Genomic DNA, 20,435 nt, shown 5'->3' with positions numbered 1-20,435 from the left:
AGGTTACTTACTGTACACTCTCAAGGTGTGGATAAAGGTTACTTACTGTACACTCTCAAGGTGTGGATAAAGGTTACTTACTGTACACTCTCAATGTGTGGATAAAGGTTACTTACTGTACACTCTCAAGGTGTGGATAAAGGTTACTTACTATACACTCTCAAGGTGTGGATAAAGGTTACTTACTATACACTCTCAAGGTGTGGATAAAGAGTGTTTAAAAACAAACAATACAAAAACACATTTGACTCGACATATATCTTTAGGTTCACAAAACCCTACACACAAGCACGCGCACATGCTCGTACGCATGCAAACACACACACACACAGCTAACGTTCAGCCTGCTTGTGAGATAAAATGTCATGCTTGGTGGGGCTGAGGAGATGAGCCGGTGGGGTGACAGACAAGGAGTGGTAAACAAGGCGGCCCCTTGCCTCCCAGCTGTGAAGGTGACTCGGGGAGGCTACATGAACAAAACTTCTGGATTAATCACAGGATACTTACTGGCTCAGATCTAATCAACGATGGCCGGATCACAGGCTACATCATACACGGCCCAAGGAATTTACACAGCAGAGTTAACCTGTCACAGACCACTGTCCCCTCTCTGTTACCGCCCATAAACACAGGACAGAGAGCACAGCCAGGGATATCTACTGCCTACCGCAGGCCGAGCCTGACAGGGAAAAGAACACATTATAACTGTCTGTTTTATTTGCTCTGAAACAGTATTATTAGCGGCAGTCAGATGGTCAACACACATCCACTGATCTAAAACCTTATGGCAGAAAGGAGAAACACCCATTTATCTCTAGGTGGTTGAGGTAATGGGAAACATGGAGCGCGGGTGGTGTTTTCTCACAGAGTGAACTTCTGCCAAATAGGGTACAGTGGCCTAATGCTCTCCCCACGGCACTGTAATAGTTCATTCCAGAGGGGATGGAATAATCCAAGGACTAATCCAAGATTACAATGTTGACCTCTGAAGGTTTACAACATGGTCATCATGATCAGTTTTTCACACTCATGAGGACGGTTGTATTTTACAGAGCACAGCTGGGAAGAAGTGGGACTGAAGGGCTGTGGCTGCTGATATGACGGTAGCCTTTTTTAATAGTTTATATAACAGTTTATATTTCAGGTAATTGATATTGGGGATAAATGGAATCTGTATAGGCCTAGGAACATTTTTAGAGAAAAATACCTTTTGTACTGAATGTCATCTGATCTTTCCAGACTTAACCTTTTGTCCGGCCTGTTGAATGTCTCATCGTGTCAGCAGAAGTGTTTCATCCAGAACCAGACAGAGGAACTTTTGTAGTGTAGCCATGTTTGTCAGGGGGTCTGGTTAAAGTGTGACATTCTCCTTTGTCTCTCCTCCAAAATGTCACTCCACAGGGAGTCCTCTGGTTCACACAGGTTTGAAAAGATGGAACGCAAAACACCACACACACTGACATTCATAGGAAGAGATACAGAAACAGCTAGGGCACTGACAATGGTGGTTAGACCTGGGTGGCCTGATGTTAATCAGACCTGGTTGGAGACAAAAAAAAACGGAATAATAGTTAGTTATCACTTCCATTTGATTGTCTTCTGTCTCTACTTTAGGACCCTGCTGGGATGAATACAAAGACACTCCGAAATAATTGACCCTCTTGTCTCCTCTACTATAAACAGTGTCAGTGGACAAATACATCTCTGGGCGTTTACAGTACATCTCTCTGACAGGCTCTGTGTTGTGTCGTAAGAGGGGGGGGCTGGATAAATTGTTAGTCAATTAGACGAGCATTTTTGTCATTCTTCCAGATTTTTCCTCAGAGTGACGAGCCACATTAGGCGCAGAGAGGAAGAATCATTTCCATGTCACATCCCTTTAGGCTGACCCCTTGCTGACAATCGCCAAGACTTCAACGTCTTTACTTTATAAAAAAAAATCACATTTGCCTTTTAATGGAGTCTCTCCTCCCTCTGCCAAGAATTCACAATCTATGTTTCTCCCATTGTGTGGTCCCCTGAAGTTGGGCCCTGGCAGAGACAACGAGGAAGTGACTTCATGGAGTGTGTCAATACTTACATCACCCCTCTGGCCTTCGCTCAGTTCCTCCTGGCGCTGTTGACACTGCAGCGCAGTCATAGAGGCAGGTCTAGATGACACCCTCTTTGTCTGGCAACACGCCATCCAATGTAGAGACTGCTACTCTCTATACTGTTCTGCTGTATTCACAGAGACAGAGACACATGAAGGGACTAACGGGCCAGCAGAGTGAGATGGGGAGTGGATTGGAAGGCCCATTAAAGTTTGAGTGTGACTGTACATTGATTTGTCAAACTTGACAGAAAGAGATTGTCCCATACTGTAGGTCATACAACTACACTGATGCAACATTTTACAATGTTATAAATACTATAGCATGTTCTGGGCCAAAAGATTTGGAAGCATTTAGGATATTTAGGACATTTAATAATCCTGTCATGATCCAGGAGCAACCCTGGACCTAGTTTGATGTTCTTCTTCTTTCAGGGTGCACAGCCATGTGCACAGCCATCAGTCATCATGGGGAAAATGTTCAAACAGACTCAGCCTTTGACTTCTTTACAAGCAAGGATCAATGTAAAATTACTGGGAAACAAAGCACTTCTGCTAAATCCATGTTCTGAGGAGATTCTGTCAGGTTCTTTGCTTTTTTACAGATTTCATCGCTAAGCTGGGTGGTGTAAATGCTTTAAAACACATTGACATTGCATGGAGTGTCCTGAGACCCCAGTGGATATAAATAATGGATCTGCAGTATGTTCAGAACAGCTGTCTAGTGGCAAGACGTTTTCTTGAAGGACAATGGCTAGGTCTCATCAGGCATTCTAACACAGAACCACAACAATGTTGAGATAATTCACCCGGCTCTCACCTCCAAGACGATTCGCTTGAATCGGAATCCTCTGTGTGTCGCTGTGATTCACAGAGAAGAAGAATAGTGAGTCGTCTGTTGCTCGACCCTTCCTGTGCCCTCCCCTGCTCACACCTCCTCATAATTCATTCAGAGCTTGTGTATTTCTTTATGATTGCAACATCTGTTTGCTCCCAGCGGCATCTCCCCCTGTCACCCACCCTGTGTTCAATAATTCCTGTTCTGACCCCTAAGAGCCTCTGACATCACAGCAGTGACAGACTGCTGTTCAAACTTGACTGTGTAACAGAACCGCAGCAGACGGAAAGGGACAGGAACAGGTGCAGGGGACAAATTAGCTTGTTATTTTCAAAGGTAAATAAATGTTGTTGTTTGTCGAACTGAACAAAACAGACTCCAACAAGGTTATTGTGAAGGGGTTTGCCGATAAGTTAAAAGAACAAGCTTAAACTATTCACAATCAACAAAAACTCATTAAATAGAACAAGATCTCACATGAGTGTGTTAAAATGAAGACCATTTGAGGAGTCTGACACTGTGGCTTGCATTGCCGAGGCAACTGTCCACACTGCCGAGGTGATGGGAGTGATATTTTCCCTCATGCTGCCGTTGATGTCATCATCAGGGTTCTCTAGTCTAAACAGATGCTAGGCAATGACCTTTAAGGACAAGGCAGAGAGTCCATATGTTTAGGTGACCCAACGACCTTGGGACCAGCTGACTGGCACAATGTTGGAGATAGGGCCTGGCAGCCCACAATGATCCAGTGGCATCAAATCCAGGAGGTTCTCACTTTCCCCTTCAGTTCCATATTTCAGATAGAGGAGACATGAGAGGAGAGAGTGAGAAATAGAAAGATAAGAGAGAGGGAGAGAACGAGAGTGAAAGTGAGAGAGAGCGAGCAATAAATGCAGAGAGATAGAGACAGAGAGAGAGAGACAGAGAGAGAGAGAGAGAGAGAGAGACAGAGACAGAGAGACAGAGAGGCAGAGAGACAGAGAGAGGCAGAGAGAGACAGAGAGAGACAGAGAGAGACAGAGAGAGGCAGAGAGACACAGAGAGGCAGAGAGACAGAGAGAGATAGAGAGAGAGAGAGAGGGACAGAGAGAGAGAGAGGGACAGAGAGAGACAGAGAGAGACAGAGAGAGAGAGAGAGAGGCAGAGAGACAGAGAGGCAGAGAGAGAGAGATAGAGAGAGAGAGATAGAGAGAGAGAGAGAGAGAGAGAGAGAGAGACAGAGAGAGAGAGAGACAGAGAGACAGAGAGACAGAGAGAGAGAGAGAGATAGAGAGAGAGAGAGAGAGAGAGAGAGAGATAGAGAGAGAGAGAGAGAGACAGAGAGAGAGAGAGAGACAGAGAGACAGAGAGACAGAGAGACAGAGAGGCAGAGAGAGGCAGAGAGAGACAGAGAGAGAGAGAGACAGAGAGAGAGAGAGAGAGACAGAGAGACAGAGAGAGAGAGCAATAAAGACAGAGAGAGATAGAGAGAGAGATAGAGAGAGAGAGCTGGACAGTGAGGGAGCGGTGCTAAAGGTTGTCACAGATGTTGAATTCAGCACAAAACGCTGCCAGAAGCCATCGCGTCAAAGCCAAGTTTGCCGAATGAACAAGAACAACTCCAGGCCCTGCCACTTTGGATCGCGCTCAAACTTCAACAGCTGTTTCTTGAGCGAATGCAGATGGAAAATAATGATAATAATGCTTACTTACAGCTCCTGGTCCGAAGTAAACAAAACGTCTTGACCACACCCAGTAAATAGACCATCTCTGTATCACAGCAGCAGCAGCAGCAACAAAGAGGCAGATGTCTACAGCCAGACAGTGATGGGCATAATGTACCCTCTGGAGGGTGAGAGTACGATCATCACAGGATTTAGACTGCAAGGACACTATTTCCATTCAAATATGTGATAACTGTTTCAATATCTACATGACCAAGAATGTGGTATTCAACCCTATCTATCTGTCTTTTATCCTTCTGGAATACATTTATATATTCCTTATTTTTATCTGTTCACTGACTCAGTCAGTGTATAGATAGCCATGAAGAAGGAAGGCCAATGTCATGCTACTACAATACATCATTATCTATCTAACTGTCTATTCCTGTTGCTTCAACAGCTTTTCTCCTCAAATCAACACTTGTCCGATTTGGCATCTCAAATCCTTAACATTTTGACTGGCTCCCAGCACCCTCAGTCAGAGAATGTCTTTGTGCCAAGCCTGCAGCCTGTGGTGGTTTCCTTGGTGACAGATGAGCGTGGTGACATGTGTGTGTGGTAAGACTGCCCCCAGAGTGGTGTGTGTGTGTGTGTGTGTGTGTGTGTGTGTGTGTGTGTGTGTGTGTGTGTGTGTGTGTGTGTGCGTGTGTCTGTGTGTGTGGGGCCCTGCAGTGGTGAGTGTGTGGTGACAGGAGGGGCCTTGTAAGCTGTGAACTGCATTCAGGACTTAGATCCCAGGCTATGGACGCAGGCTACAGCAAACACCAGCGGTCTGGCCACCAACATATCAATCTGAGACGCATCAGAGCATCTCAGCTGCCCATATCGACACCACAAACACCCTGGCTCACTCTAGCCCTAAGCTCTGACACAGGACAAATAGAGAACACCCCAGAAACTCAGTCAAACCAAACACTTAAAACACCCCAGAACCTTAACCTACAAAAATGACTATTTGAATTGATAGATTGAGGCAGACTACATACAGAACTATCACCTGAATCAGCCCAGGACAAATAAAACAATGTGTCACTGACACCATAATAACTACAGCTACATCTAAATCTGTCTACTGTCTCTGTGTGCCTATAGGCATTGGTCAGATCAGCTGTAACAGGCAGATTGCGTGAACAGCATACTGTGACGATCTCTCAACAGGCTCGACCAAGGTGTCTAATCCACGACGCTCAGTGAACACACACCCCACTGGCTCGCACAATGCACACAATACACACTACCCCTCCTGGAACTTCTGGATAGAGGACTGGTAACAGACACAAGGTTTAGGAGAAGGTCAGGCAGGAGTAGTATGTAGTACCTGATCGGGGGCCATTACTGTAGCATGTGGTCGGTTAGTGAGAGCTGTGAGATTTTTGTGGTTGTGTATTTTTGTGCTGTCTCTGGTTCACCGTCCAAAAGGAAATGGTTTAGTGGTTAAAAACCCACTGCAGCTGTTTTTAATCTAAATATCAAATCATTTCTGGTTAACAATTAAGTACCTTACTGTGATTGTTCTCAGCTAAAGTCATCAGAAAGAAACAAAAATAGCTTTTTAACAAAGATCAATTTCTCAAGCAAGAATTTTGATAGGGCTGTCTGGGAGTGGGGAGAAGAAAACAAAACATGTTACTGGCAGAGAGGTTTGGACCTCGCTTTCTTATTGGTCTATTAACTAATATGATGCCACCAGGCAGGCCAAAACTCCATCCCACCACTAACAGACCACTATTATCGTTTTCACAATTTCACTGTATTACTCCTACCTCATAGTGTTGAAATATATATAAAACACATGAAATCATGTTTTTACTGCACTGGCAGCCCAGCGGTGGTCAGAGTCAGTATATAATAAATGGCGTCTGGTCCAGACTGTTAAAAATAATATTTCTACCATGTAAATCATTATCAACCAGCTATATCACATTATATTGTTGTAGAAAAAAGATAATGGTGATATATTTTTAGTAATGTTAGAACGACTGCAAAATGATCAAATTTCACTATCCAAGACTAAAAGATTATGCATTGTTTTCTCTTTTTTCTCTTTTTTTCAAATTTGATCTGGATCTGAGAAAAAAACGTCTTCAGTAGGGACACATTTATAGATTATCCGTTTACATGTTTGGGCACTTTACCTGAAGATATACAGCCAGACTGCCTAGAACAGTGCCTGCTGTCCAGCACTTGTCATAATGGCTGAGTGTCAGCCACGTCACGGGGTGTCGCAGAATGACAGCTCCCAATGTCTGCAGAGATGGACCCTCGGGTTGGAAAAAAGCAGAAGCGATGGAAAATTCATACTCCTAAAGTATATCAAAGTGACTCCTGTCAGCATTGTGTCAAAGGGAAGAAAAGGAACTGTTCATTTTTACAGCTCAGATTATGACTGGAAGTTAGAGGGATTTCAGAGGGTTGAGAGGAGAGAGAGGCTGGTTGTAAATAATGTTGCTGAGTGACTGAGAGAAAAATGAGGACAGTGAAACATCTTGTCCTTCTTAATCAGTTAGTATGATCAAGCCACAGTAGAGGATTTCAATTTTCTAGGAGTACAAAATTATCAATACACTTCAGTCAAAATACAGGGTGGTGGAATGCTGTGTAAGACTTATTTCTCATCATGTGTTCGTGACTTTTAAAATATGCAGTTTGTCATTCATGCAACAATGCTCGTCGAATAGACCTTGTTTTACTTGCAACATTTTGAATCCGCTTTTTGGCACATGGTGCAACACCTTGGCAACACATTTACCTCTATCATGTAGGATCCTGATTCATCAGGAGCCATGCTGGTCCTCACAGATACATGTCAAACTGGTTATGTGATATTGAATCCTCTTGACATGGCAATAACATGTCAGAAGACCATCCTTCCTCTTCCTACACAGACACAACTTGGCAGAGAGATTGAAACAGACTCAAGCGTTACTATGGTCAGAATAGACAAGATTATTCCGTATTACCTAAGCAGTCTGGATAAGTAAATGAAGGTGTTTCAATCCAAAACACTGCTATGAGATTCAGCAGAGTCACTACGACAAATGTTAGTGACTCTTGGCTATAAGAATCCCACAACCAGAAGCTGTATGTTTGTCCCAGGGCCGAAAGCTGACTTAGCTGCACTGTGGGCCACTTGTGATTTCAGCATGCAGCGCTAGCTAGCTGGTATAACAGAACCAGCCATGCATTAGCATTGGCCCTGCAGTGACGAAAAGGCTTTGAGGATCCTGTCAGCTGAACTTATCATACACACGCACGCACGCGCACACACACACACACACACACACGCACACACGCACACACGCACACATGGAAAGACACATCCATAAAAACATGCACACACACTACATTTCATACACATGCACATATGTATGCACACACATACCGCATGCCTTCATACTCGTACACACACATTGCAATCCCAATTCACATCATCCTGTGAGCCAACACGCACTACCCATAAGCTCCACAGACCACTCAAGACATCATTCTCTATCTAACCCTACATATGAGTTGTTCCATGGGATATCTCAGTTGATCATACACAGTGGTAAGTACAGTAATGGTGAAGGGACTCTCCCTGGATAGGATATTAAAGACCCAGGCAGCACCTTCTTCACATAAAGCAGCCGGCCTGAACCCCCCCCCCCCCCCCCCACACACACACACACACACACACACACATAGAGGGCGGCCTCCATGCAAAGTTCAACAATTGTGAAGAGGGACCTATTAAAGAGGACACACAAAGCGATGACCTTGACTGACAGGTGCTCTTGATCGTTGCCATAAACAGCGGTGGGCCCTGATAAGTGTTCATCGGCGCGGGGAGTAATGACCTATCCGTCAGCGCTGAGGTAGTATAAATGGAACATACATAATGTACAGCTAGAATAGCAGCCGTGCTCACAACCTAATGTATTACCATTACTCTTGAGGGCCAAGGGGTTTTTCCCCTCCTTCCCCTACCAGCTAGCTAAACCGCTGACCGTCTGCCGTAGCGGGGTGGGTAAATGCCTCCCGGGCCACGATAATTCCATTCTAATCTTTGTTCCATATTATAATTTTCATAGCCAGAAATAGGCAGGGAAGGGAGGCAGTGCTGAGTTTCTATCAAGGGCTAAACAGAACACAGGCCTGTACCTGGGTGAGTTATACGGCTGTGTTACTGCCAACCCCAACCCCTCCATCAATGATGATGGAATAAGCTAGTACATTTATGGCTGACAGACCAGTTGGTTGCTAACAGCGTCATGAGCGGACCACTCCCCTGGTAGAACATGGCTATGCAGATCAGATCCCCGGGGGTACTAGACAGAGGCACTGGTTCTTCTGTAATGGAGAAGCTGACACTGCTATAGGAAACAACAATAAAAATGCTTGTTCTTCTATTTTTCCCCCCAAAATGACAAGGAACGCTAAATCTTCCAGACATCTGTAATATTTTGACAGTAAGGCAGTTATGCAATAAATGAAACTGAGTACATTACAAGCGCCCATCATGGAATAGAAACAAAAAAACAATATAACAGTGTGAAATACTGGGGATGGGAGGGGTATTTATCCTTTATTCTTTATTTAACCAGAGAAGTCACATTGCGATGTATATCTATTTAACTAGTGAGCCCTGGTCATAGTGACTTAACCTCCTCAATATTCAAATAGAAAGTAATATCCTGGAATTTAACCACCAAACACATACTGTATGATGAATCACTGGTAGGAAGCTTGACTTGTGTAGTCATAATCCTCAGAGTGGGGCTTAAGGCAAGCAGTATGATCAGTCCAATAGTGACAAACACACACTGTCTGACTGTCTGATCTAGGAGGCCTGAGTCACTCCTCTCTCAGCTTAAAAGGCATCAGTACCATACCTTTCCCCCCTAGCTACAAGTGAAATATGTCAATATGACTAAGTCAGAGACAGCCTGAAGACAGTGTGTTGTGACTGTGAGAGGTAAAGGGACTTGCCCCATGCTGGTGAATGTTTAAGGTGAACTCTAGACCAGAGGATTACAGTACAGCTCCTCGTAAAACTCCTCACCAGAGTTAGAACTCCAGTAAGTCTCCTCACATCGCTAGGATCCACAGCGCTAGGATCCACATCGCAAGGATCCACATCGCTAGGATCCACATCGCTAGGATCCACATCGCTAGGATCCACATCGCTAGGATCCTGCGTTTTGAGATAAAGAAGTAGTTATATGGGAATAGTTGTAAACTGTTTGAAATTCTGAACTCCTTGCCAGAAAGACAACTAATTCTTCAATGTAAATACATTCGTAAAAAATGCCTATAGTCCATAAACATGAAGTATAAGAGAAGCTAAAAGCTTGTAGTTTGCCCAAATCCCAGGGTAGAGTGTTATCATATAACAGCATTAATTAACAGGCCTCTCAGACGCCTCCCACATACATACTGGATCACAATGACTGCCAATGGCACCAGCCAAAACCAATGGCACTCTCTCTACTCTAACGCAGTTCAATACAAACTGCACAGTGTGTGTGTGTGTGTGAGAGAGAGAGAGAGAGAGAGAGAGAGAGAGAGAGAGAGAGAGGGGGGGGAGAGAGAGAGAGAGAGAGAGAGAGAGAGAGAGAGAGAGAGAGAGAGAGAGAGAGAGAGAGAGAGGGGGGAGAGAGAGAGAGAGGGGGGAGAGAGAGAGAGAGAGAGAGAGAGAGAGAGAGAGAGAGAGAGAGAGAGAGAGAGAGAGAGAGAGAGAGAGAGAGAGAGAGAGAGAGAGAGAGAGAGAGAGAGAGAGAGAGAGAGAGAGAGAGAGAGACAGAGAGAGAGAGAGAGAGAGAGAGAGAGAGAGAGAGAGAGACAGAGAGAGAGAGAGAGAGAGAGAGAGAGACAGAGAGAGAGAGAGAGAGAGAGAGAGAGAGGACAGAGAGAGAGAGAGAGAGAGAGAGAGAGAGAGAGAGAGAGAGAGAGAGAGAGAGAGAGAGAGAGTATGCCGTGTTTGCGCACACACTTGTGTGGGGTTTGGGTGTATTCAAGTGTCTTCCAGGTAACCCCACAGAGTATCTGTACAGCAGAGATGAAGGATGTCTCTCCCTCCGCAGCCCAGGCAGTAATCACTCCCAGTGGAGGTCAAATCTAACATGGCAGGTTAGTGTGTGTGGAGATTGACAGCCTGGAGAAATACTGCTGCCTGCCAGGCAGACACCCAACGCAACGTGACAGTAAACACCTCCTGGGGAAAAGGCTGGTTAGGAAAATGTATAGACTGTTAGAATCCACCCAGCCTGACTGAAGAATGACTGAAGAATGACTGACTGACTGACTGACTGACTGACTGACTGACAGAAGACTGACTGACTGAAAACTAACAGACTCCATCAACACAGCTAAATCAAAACTGGATCCATCATGTGAATTGTTTTTATATAGACAGCTAACTAGTCTTTATCATATTACCATAAAACATAATCTTATCTCTATCCTATCTAACCCATTTCAATCATATCCAACCCATATCTATAATATCAAACCCCAATCTATCATATCAAACCAATATATATCATATATAACCGATATCTATCATATATAGCCCACATCTATCCTATCTAACCCATATAGATATCATATATTAACCATATCTATCATATATAATCCATATATATCATATCTAACCCATGTATATCATATATAAACCATATATATCCTTCTAACCCATATCTATCATATCTAACCCATATCTATCCTATCTAACCCATATCTATCATATCTAACCCATATCTATCCTGTATAACCCATAACTATCATATCTAACCCATATCTATCCTGTATAACCCAAATATCCTATCTAACCATATCTATCCTATCTAAACTGTACATAGTCTATGGGTAAATAGCCCACCCAATTTACCTACCTCATCCCCATACTGTTTATATTTATTTACTTTTCTGCTCTTTTGCACACCAGTATCTCTACCTGTACATGACCATCTGATCATTTATCACTCCAGTGTTAATCTGCAAAATTGTAATTATTCACCTACCTCCTCATGCCTTTTGCACACAATGTATATAGACTCTCTTTTTTTTTCTTTGTTTTCTACTGTGTTATTGACTTGTTAATTGTTTACTCCATGTGTAACTCTGTGTTGTCTGTTCACACTGCTATGCTTTATCTTGGCCAGGTCGCAGTTGTAAATGAGAACTTGTTCTCAACTAGCCTACCTGGTTAAATAGAGGTAAAATAAAAATACAAATAAAATAAAAACCCATATATATATATATATATATCCTATATAACCCATATATGTAATATATAACCCATGTCTATCATATATAACCCATAATTATCAAATCAAATCAAATTGTATTTGTCACATACACATGGTCAACAGATGTTAATGTAAGTGTAGTGAAATGCTTGTGCTTCTAGTTCCAACCATTCAGTAATATCTAACAAATAATCTAACAATTTCACAACAACTACCTTATACACACAAGTGTAAAGGAATGAATAAGAGTATGTACATACAAATATATGGATGAGCGATGGCCCAATGACATAGGCAAGATGCAGTAGATGGTATAGAGTACAGTATATACATATGAGATGAGTAATGTAGGGTATGTAAACATTATATTAAGTGGCATTGTTTAAAGTGGCTAGTGATACATTTATTACATCCAATTTTTTATTATTAAAGTGGCTAGAGATTAGTAAGTATGTTGGCAGCAGCCACTCAATGTTAGTGATGGCTGTTTAACAGTCTGATAGCCTTGCGATAGAAGCTGTTTTTCAGTCTCTCGGTCCCAGCTTTGATGCACCTGAACTGACCTCGCCTTCTGGATGATAGCGGGGTGAACAGGCAGTGGCTCGGGTGGTTGCTGTCCTTGATGATCTTTTGCCCTTCCTGTGACATCGGGTGGTGTAGGTGTCCTGGAGGCCAGGTAGTTTGCCCCAAGTGATGTGTTGTGCAGATCTCATTACCCTCTGGAGAGCCTTACAGTTGGGGGTGGAGCAGTTGCCATACCAGGTGATGATACAGCCCGACAGGAAACTCTCGATTGTGCATCTGTAAAAGTTTGTGAGTGTTTTTGGTGACAAATTTCTTCAGACTCCTGAGGTTGAAGAGGCGCTGCTGCGCCTTCTTCACCACGCTGTCTGTGTGGGTGGACCATTTCAGTTTGTCCGTGATGTGCACGCCGAGGAACTTAAAACTTTCCACCCTCTCCACTACTGTCCCGTTGATGCGGATAGGGGGCTGCTCCCTCTGCTGTTTCCTGAAGTCCACGATCATCTCCTTTGTTTCGTTGACATTGAGTGTGAGGTTATTTTCCTGACACCACACTCTGAGGGCCCTCACCTCCTCCCTGTAGGCCGTCTCGTCGCTGTTGGTAATCAAGCCAACCACTGTAGTGTCGTCTCCAAACTTGATGATTGAGTTGGAGGAGTGCATGGCCACGCAGTTGTGGGTGAACAGGGAGTACAGGAGAGGGCTCAGAATGCACCCTTGTGGGGCCCCAGTGTTGAGGATCAGCGGGGTGGGGATGTTGTTACCTACCCTCACCACCTGGGGGGGGGGGGGGGCGTCAGGAATTCCAGTACCCAGTTGCACAGGGCGGGGTCGAGATCCAGGGTCTTTAGCTTGATGACGAGTTTGGAGGGTACTATGGTGTTAAATGCTTAGCTGTAGTCGAAGAACAGCATTCTCACATAGGTATTCCTCTTTTCCAGATGGGTAAGGGCAGTGTAAAGTGTGGTTGTGATTGCGTCGTCTGTGGACCTATTTGGGCGGTAAGCAAATTGGAGTGGGTCTAGGGTGTCAGGTAGGGTGGAGGTGATATGGTCCTTGACTAGTCTCTCAAAGCACTTCATGATGACGGAAGTAAGTGCAACGGGGCGGTAGTCGTTTAGCTCAGTTACCTTAGCTTTCTTGGGAACAGGAACAATGGTGGCTCTCTTGAAGCATGTGGGAACAGCAGACTGGGATAAGGATTGATTGGACCTATTGGGGCGCTCTGAGGATGCGGCTGGGCCTGCAGCCTTGAGAGGGTTAACACATTTAAATGTTTTACTCACGTCGGCTGCAGTGAAGAAGAGTCCACAGGTTTTGGTAGAGGGCCGTGTCAGTGGCACTGTTTTGTCCTCAAAGCGAGCAAAGAGGTTGTTTAGTCTGTCTGGGAGCAAGACATCCTGGTCCGCGATGGGCCTGGTTTTCTTTATGTAATCCGTGGTTGACTGTAGATCCTGCCACATACCTCTTGTGTCTGAGCTGTTGAGTTGCGACTCTACTTTGTCTCTATACTGATGCTTATCTTGTTTTATTGCCTTGCAGAAGGAAAAGCTACACTGTTTGTATTCGGTCATGTTTCCGGTCACCTTGCCCTGGTTAAAAGCAGTGGTTTGTGCTTTCAGTTTCGCGCGAATGCTGCCATCAATCCACACTTTCTGGTTTGGGAATGTTTTAATAGTTGTTGTGGGTACGACATCGCCGATGCACTTGCTAATAAACTCGCTCACCGAATCAGCGTATTCGTCAATGTTGTTGTTTGACGCAATGAGGAACATATCCTAATCCACGTGATCGAAGCAATCTTGAAGCATGGAATCAGATTGGTTGGACCAGCGTTGAACAGACCTGAGTGCGGGAGCTTCCTATTTTAGTCTCTGTCTATAGGCTAGGAGCAACAAAATGTAGTCGTGGTCAGCTTTTACGAAAGGAGGTCGGGGGAGGGCCTTATATGCACCGCGGAAGTTAGAATAACAATGATCCAGGGTTTTACTAGCTCTGGTAGCACAATCGATATGCTGATAGAATTTAGGGAGTCTTGTTTTCAGATTAGCCTTGTTTCAATCCCCAGCTAAATGAATGCGGTGTCACGACTCCCACCGAAGATGGCTCCTCTTCCTGTTCGGGCGGCGCTCTGCGGTTGTCGTCGCCGGCCTACTAGCTACCACCAATCCCTTCTCCCTTTTCTGTTGGTTTTGTCTTATTGGTTACACCTGTTTCTTGTTTAGGTTTTAGTTGGGCTATTTAAGCCGGTGATGCCCGCCTGCTTTTGTGCGGGCTTATTTCCTCTGTTTGTGTTTGTGGTTGTGCTATTTTCTTGTTTTTCTCCGGACTGGTTAAGTCCTGTTTTTGGGCCGGTCTTTGTTATGCCCCTGGTGTTTTGGCGTGACCATTTTACTGTGCCGGAATAAAAAGATTGTCCTTTACCCTCTGTTCCCTGCGCCTGACTCCGCACCCAATACTCAGAGAAGTGAGTTACATGCTGTCACGTTCTGACCTTTATTTCCTTTGTTTTGTCTTTATTTAGTATGGTCAGGGTGTGAGTTGGGGTGGGCAGTCTATGTTTGTGTTTCTAGGTTTTTTCTATTTCTGTGTTTGGCCTGATATGGTTCTCAATCAGAGGCAGCTGTTTATCATTGTCCCTGATTGAGAACCATATTTAGGTAGCCTGGGTTTAACTGTTGGTTTGTGGGTGTTTGTTTCCTGTGTCAGTGCCACACGGGACTGTTTCATTTAATTTCACTTTGTTATTTTGCGTTTTGGTCCGATCCTTGTTACACCTCTTCAGACGAGGAAGAGGAAATCTGTCATTACACATGCAGCCTCAGGATATGTGGTTTCCAGTTTACATAGAGTCAAATAAAGTTTGTTCAGGGCCATCGATGGGTCTGCTTGGGGGGGAATATATGGGTCTGTGATTATAATCAAAGATAATTCTCTTGGTAGATAATGCGGTTGATATTTGATTGTGAGGAATTCTAAGTCATGTGAACAGAAGGACTTGAGTTCCTGTATGTTGTTATGATCACACCACGTCTCGTTGATCATAAGGCATGACCCCCGCCCCTCTTCTTACCAGAAAGATGCTTGTTTCTGTCGGCGCAATGCGTGAAGAAACCAGCTGGCTGTACCGACTCTGATAGCGTCTCTCGAGTGAGCCATGTTTCCGTGAAGCAAAGAACGTTACAGTCTCTGATGTCTCTCTGGAATGCTACCCTTGCTCGGATTTCATCTACCTTTTTGTCAAGAGACTGGACATTGGCGAGTAGTATGCTCGGGAGAGGTGCGCGATGTGCCCGTCTCCGGAGCCTGACCAGAAGACCGCTTCTTCTGACCTTTTTACAGCGCCGTTGTTTTGGTTCGCCTGCTGGGATCCAATCCATTGTCCTGGGTGGTGGGCAAAACACAGGATCCGCTTCGGGAAAGTCATATTCCTGGTCGTAATGATGGGGAGTTGATGTTGCTCTTATATCCAGTAGTTCCTCCTGACTGTATGTAATAGAACCTAAGATTACCTTGGGTACCAATCTAAGAAAAAACACGTATCGATCATATCTATCATATCTAACCAATATTTATCATATCTAACCCATATCTATAATGTCTAACCCTCATCTATCCTACCTAACCCATATTTTTCCTATCTAACCCATAACTATCCTATATAACTCTCTCTCTCTATATATATATATAACTATATCCTATACAACCAATATCCATCATATGTAACCCATATCTATCATATCCAACCCATATACAGTGGGGCAAAAAAGTATTTAGTCAGCCACCAATTGTGCAAGTTCTCACACTTAAAAAGATGAGAGAGGCCTGAAATGTTCATCATAGGTACACTTCAACTATAACAGACAAAATGAGAAAAAAATCCAGAAAATCACATTGTAGGATTTTTTATGAATTTATTTGCAAATTATGGTGGAAATTAAGTATTTGGTCAATAACACAAGTTTATCTCAATACTTTGTTATATACCCTTTGTTGGCAATGACAGAGGTCAAACGTTTTCTGTAAGTCTTCACAAGGTTTTCACACACTGTTGCTGGTATTTTGGCCCATTCCTCCATGCAGATCTCCTCTAGAGCAGTGATGTTTTGGGGCTGTTGCTGGGCAACACGGACTTTCAACTCCCTCCAAAGATTTTTGATGGGGTTGAGATCTGGAGATTGGCTAGGCCACTCCAGGACCTTGAAATGCTTCTTACGAAGCCACTCCTTCGTTGCCCGGGCGGTGTGTTCAGCCACATTTTATCTTCAATGCCCTTGCTTCATATCTAAATCATTTATATTATATCTAACCCATGTCTATCATATCTAACCCATATCTATCATATCTAACCCATATCTATCCTATCTAACCCATATCTATAATATCTAACCAATATCTATCCTATCTAACCCATACCTAACATATCTAACCAAATCAATCAAATCAAATCAAATGTTATTAGTCACATGAACCTCATACAACAGGTGTAGACCTTCCAGTGAAATGCTTACTTACGAGCCCCTAACCAACAATGCAGTTTTTAAAAATGACAATAAGAAAAAGAGATAAAAGTGACAAGTAATTAAAGGGCAGCAGTGAATTAACAATAGCGAGACTATATACAGGGGGTACCGATACAGACTCAATGTGCAGGGGCACCTGTTATTTGAGGTAGTATTTACATGTATATAGAGTTATTAAAGTGACTATGCATAGATGACAACAGAGAGTAGCAGTAGTGTAACGGGGGAGTGCACTGCAAATAGTCTGGGTAGCCATTTGAGTTGGTGTTCAGGAATCTTATGGCTTGGGGGTAGAAGATTTTTAGAAGCCTCTTGGACCGAGAATTGGTGCTCCGGTACCGCTTGCCGTGCGGTAGCATAGAGAACAGTCTATGACTAGGGTGGCTGCAGTCTTTGACAATTTTTAAGGCTGACACCACCTACTATAGAGGTCCTGGATGGCAGGAAGCTTGGCCCCAATGATGTACTGGGCCGTACACACTACCCTCTGTAGTGCTTTGCGGTCGGAGGCCGAGCAATTGCCATACCAGGCAGTGATGCAACCAGTCAGGATACTCTCAGTGGTGCAGCTGTAGAACCTTTTGAGGATCTGAGGACCCATACCAAATCTTTTCAGTCTCCTGAGTGGGAACCCATATATATCGCATCTAACCCACATATATCATATCTAACCAAAATCTATCCTATTTAACCCATATCTATCATATTGAAACCATATATATCATATCTATCCCATATCTATCCTATATAACCCATATCTATCATATCTAACCCATATCAGTCCTATCTAACCCATATCTATCATATCTAACCCACATCTGTCCTATCTAACCCATATCAGTCCTATCTAACCCATATCTATCATATCTAACCCATATCTGTCCTATCTAACCCATATCTAATCCAGAACTAGATGACTGTTCACAAGTTTTATAATTTCATGTGTTTTATGTTTTGGAAAAATAGACATCAGCAGACATATTAAAACAAATATTATCACAAAAATAACATACTACAAAAAATCAAAACAACTGCTCCAAAACCAAACACTCTTTCTCCTGACGCTTATAGTGTGTTATTACTGACCACTAATTACATCAAATATGTGCTGTGTGAGCTTCATAAACAAAGGCTGACAGATCATGCCCCCAACCAGTAACCCTGCTGTGAGCATATGCACTAATGCAAGGTCACACTGCCGACTGGTCCACATGAGAACAACACAACCTCCATCCGCTTTGCCCTGAGAACCCAAGACTGACACACACTATCCACGTTCTTTACAACAGGAATGTTACAGATATGATCGAATGGTCTTTTAAGTTAGGTGTCATTGTTCTAAATCACAAGTCTCTTCAATTATGGCACATTTGAGCATGTCTTTCTTCATCAAGAAGTTGAATAAATCGTGATTATATCGAGTGGATGATTCCGTATGGGTCTGAGAGGGGGAGAAGTGATCAAATGGAACTGCTGGCAAAAATCTGCTTAACGCTCAATGTCATGGAAGGCTCTTTGGCACCTGAAGTGCTCAGCTGTCTGCGCGGCGATACAAGACCCAGATATCTATCACGGCAGGTGGTGCCCCTTTAAATTCACAACATCATCCACCAGACACAGAACCTACATGCTACATTTAGCCACCCGTGCTACAACAACAAGGAGGTTGTATACTTTAAATATGAGGCAGTGAGAGTTCCCTTTGTTCTGATAAATACTAAATAACAATTATTTTTCAACTCTTTAACCTATCTTTTTCTGTCACACACTCACGTTGAAGCGTCTCTGATTTGTCTCATGTATGGGGGGGGGGGGGCGTATACCCTGATTTGGTTGGCTCATCCCGTGCTTGCCCTTTGTCACTTGCCCTCCTCACCTCCAGAGCTGTCAGGGGCTTGTCAGAACCAATCAGAGGTTGGAATGCTGTCTGGCAGCCGTGGGTTTGGACAGGATGACGTCTGATTTCGGGTGCTACGTGTCAACGACCATATGAAAACAGATGTCGTCATTACGGGATCGCCTTTCAAACAGCTTTCTGACCTGTTTTAAGAGGTGATAGAGAGAAGCAAAGTGTAAGGGCTTGATTAGTGACTTTTAGTGAAGCATGTTGATTTTATTTCATTATTATTATTATTATTAGGAATTTGAGATATTTTGCAAACAAAAGCGCACAGGGAACAATATATCATGCTACAGCACATATAATGTAAGATAAATGAAGCAATAATTACATCAAGGTAAAACTGTGTTCCGTGTGATATGACATGTCCATGGACAGTGTTGTGTATGGAAGAAGCCCTCTGAGATCATACATGACAAAAGCAACTTTATTGAATAGGACAGATCGCTGCTTGTCTGACCGACTTAATCTATTTGATTGAGCAACGAGACGCCTTCGGCTTCACAAGTCCTTCAAAGCAAGCACATTCTGCAAGTGTGAAAAAAAGCAGAGGGAATGAAAAAAAGAGAAAAGAGAGAGAGAGCGAGAGAGAGAGAGAGAGAGAGAGAGAGAAAAGCCTATTTTTAACACTCCAACGGTCAAGCAGCAAAGCGATATATAGCAGCTTTTAGAGGATTTATTTATTGGCTTCAAAACATCTTTATTCATTGGGCTACCACCCAACCCTTTCACTTCATCAACCTGCAAACAAAGGCCCAGAGCTCGGACAATCTGTCAAGTGTCACCCGCTGGGAGCAGAACTCTAGCCGGATGATGAGGCTTCATTGAAGCTGACCGTTGAAGAGTGAAAAGGGAAAGAAAAGGAAGAGTTTGGGGAGTTTTCCCCTGATGATACTGCTGTTGTGTACTCCTGGCTGCTGCCTGCTGCACTCAAAGGGATATCTTCCCCATTACTGGACCATGCATTCATTTGCCCACGCCTCATGATCTTAATATGAGGATCTAACTCTCCACTCCTCCCCATGTCTTTCACAGGGCTGGCCCTGGCACAAAGCAGGCCTCAGACATCATTGTGTTTGATTAGAATTGTATTTAGCTCTCCATATGCTTCTCCAGACCTCTCTCTCTCTATCTCTCTCTCTCTCTCTCTCTCTCTCTCTCTCTCTCTCTCTCTCAAAGCCCGGTGTGGATGCTGCTCGCCCTCTCTCGGCCCGTCAACTGTTAAAAGTGGGCGCACTCCATAACAACATAGGCTATTGTATGGCCTTTTAAGGTTAAGAGACAAAAGCGTTGAGATCATGAATGAGTGCTTGGCAGTCTATTGGCCGTACCCACACACTGCAATGAGAATGTGCCCCTGATGCAATTCAAGCCTCTGCTTTGAAAGTGGGGGATGAAAAAGAGGCGGCCTAATGTTGCTCTCTGCCAGAATGGCCACGTTAAATAGAGGTTTTACATACATTTCACTCACATTCTCTTGACTCACACTCACTCTCTATTCTCTATGACAGAAAGAGGCCTAACGTAATGTCCTTGACATATTGGTCGTGGTCTCCATCCTCTACTGCACAATAGAGTAACACATATCCTACCCAGTCTCAAAACTGATATATTTCGTCTACACATAG

General features: G+C 43.7%; 1 long non-coding RNA gene across 5 annotated transcripts in view; it reads right to left on the bottom strand.

Annotated features, from left to right (window-relative positions):
• Positions 1-16,278: 16,278 nt before the first annotated feature.
• The window catches only part of LOC118937318 (uncharacterized), a 61,540-nt gene continuing 57,383 nt past the window's right edge, over positions 16,279-20,435 (bottom strand). For 4 of the 5 annotated variants that reach the window (XR_016484385.1, XR_016484387.1, XR_016484388.1 and 1 more), the window contains one exon: positions 16,279-18,947. This is a non-coding gene — a long non-coding RNA (uncharacterized LOC118937318). The remainder of the gene's footprint in view (positions 18,948-20,435) is intronic. The other variant, XR_016484386.1, reaches the window with a different exon arrangement.

Source organism: Oncorhynchus mykiss, chromosome 11 (assembly GCF_057628025.1).
Source record: "Oncorhynchus mykiss isolate SJ-2025 chromosome 11, ASM5762802v1, whole genome shotgun sequence".
NCBI classification, from domain to species: Eukaryota; Metazoa; Chordata; class Actinopteri; order Salmoniformes; family Salmonidae; genus Oncorhynchus; species Oncorhynchus mykiss.
The sequence above is the reverse complement of the archived record's forward strand: the minus strand, read 5'-3'. Positions and strand labels throughout refer to the sequence as shown.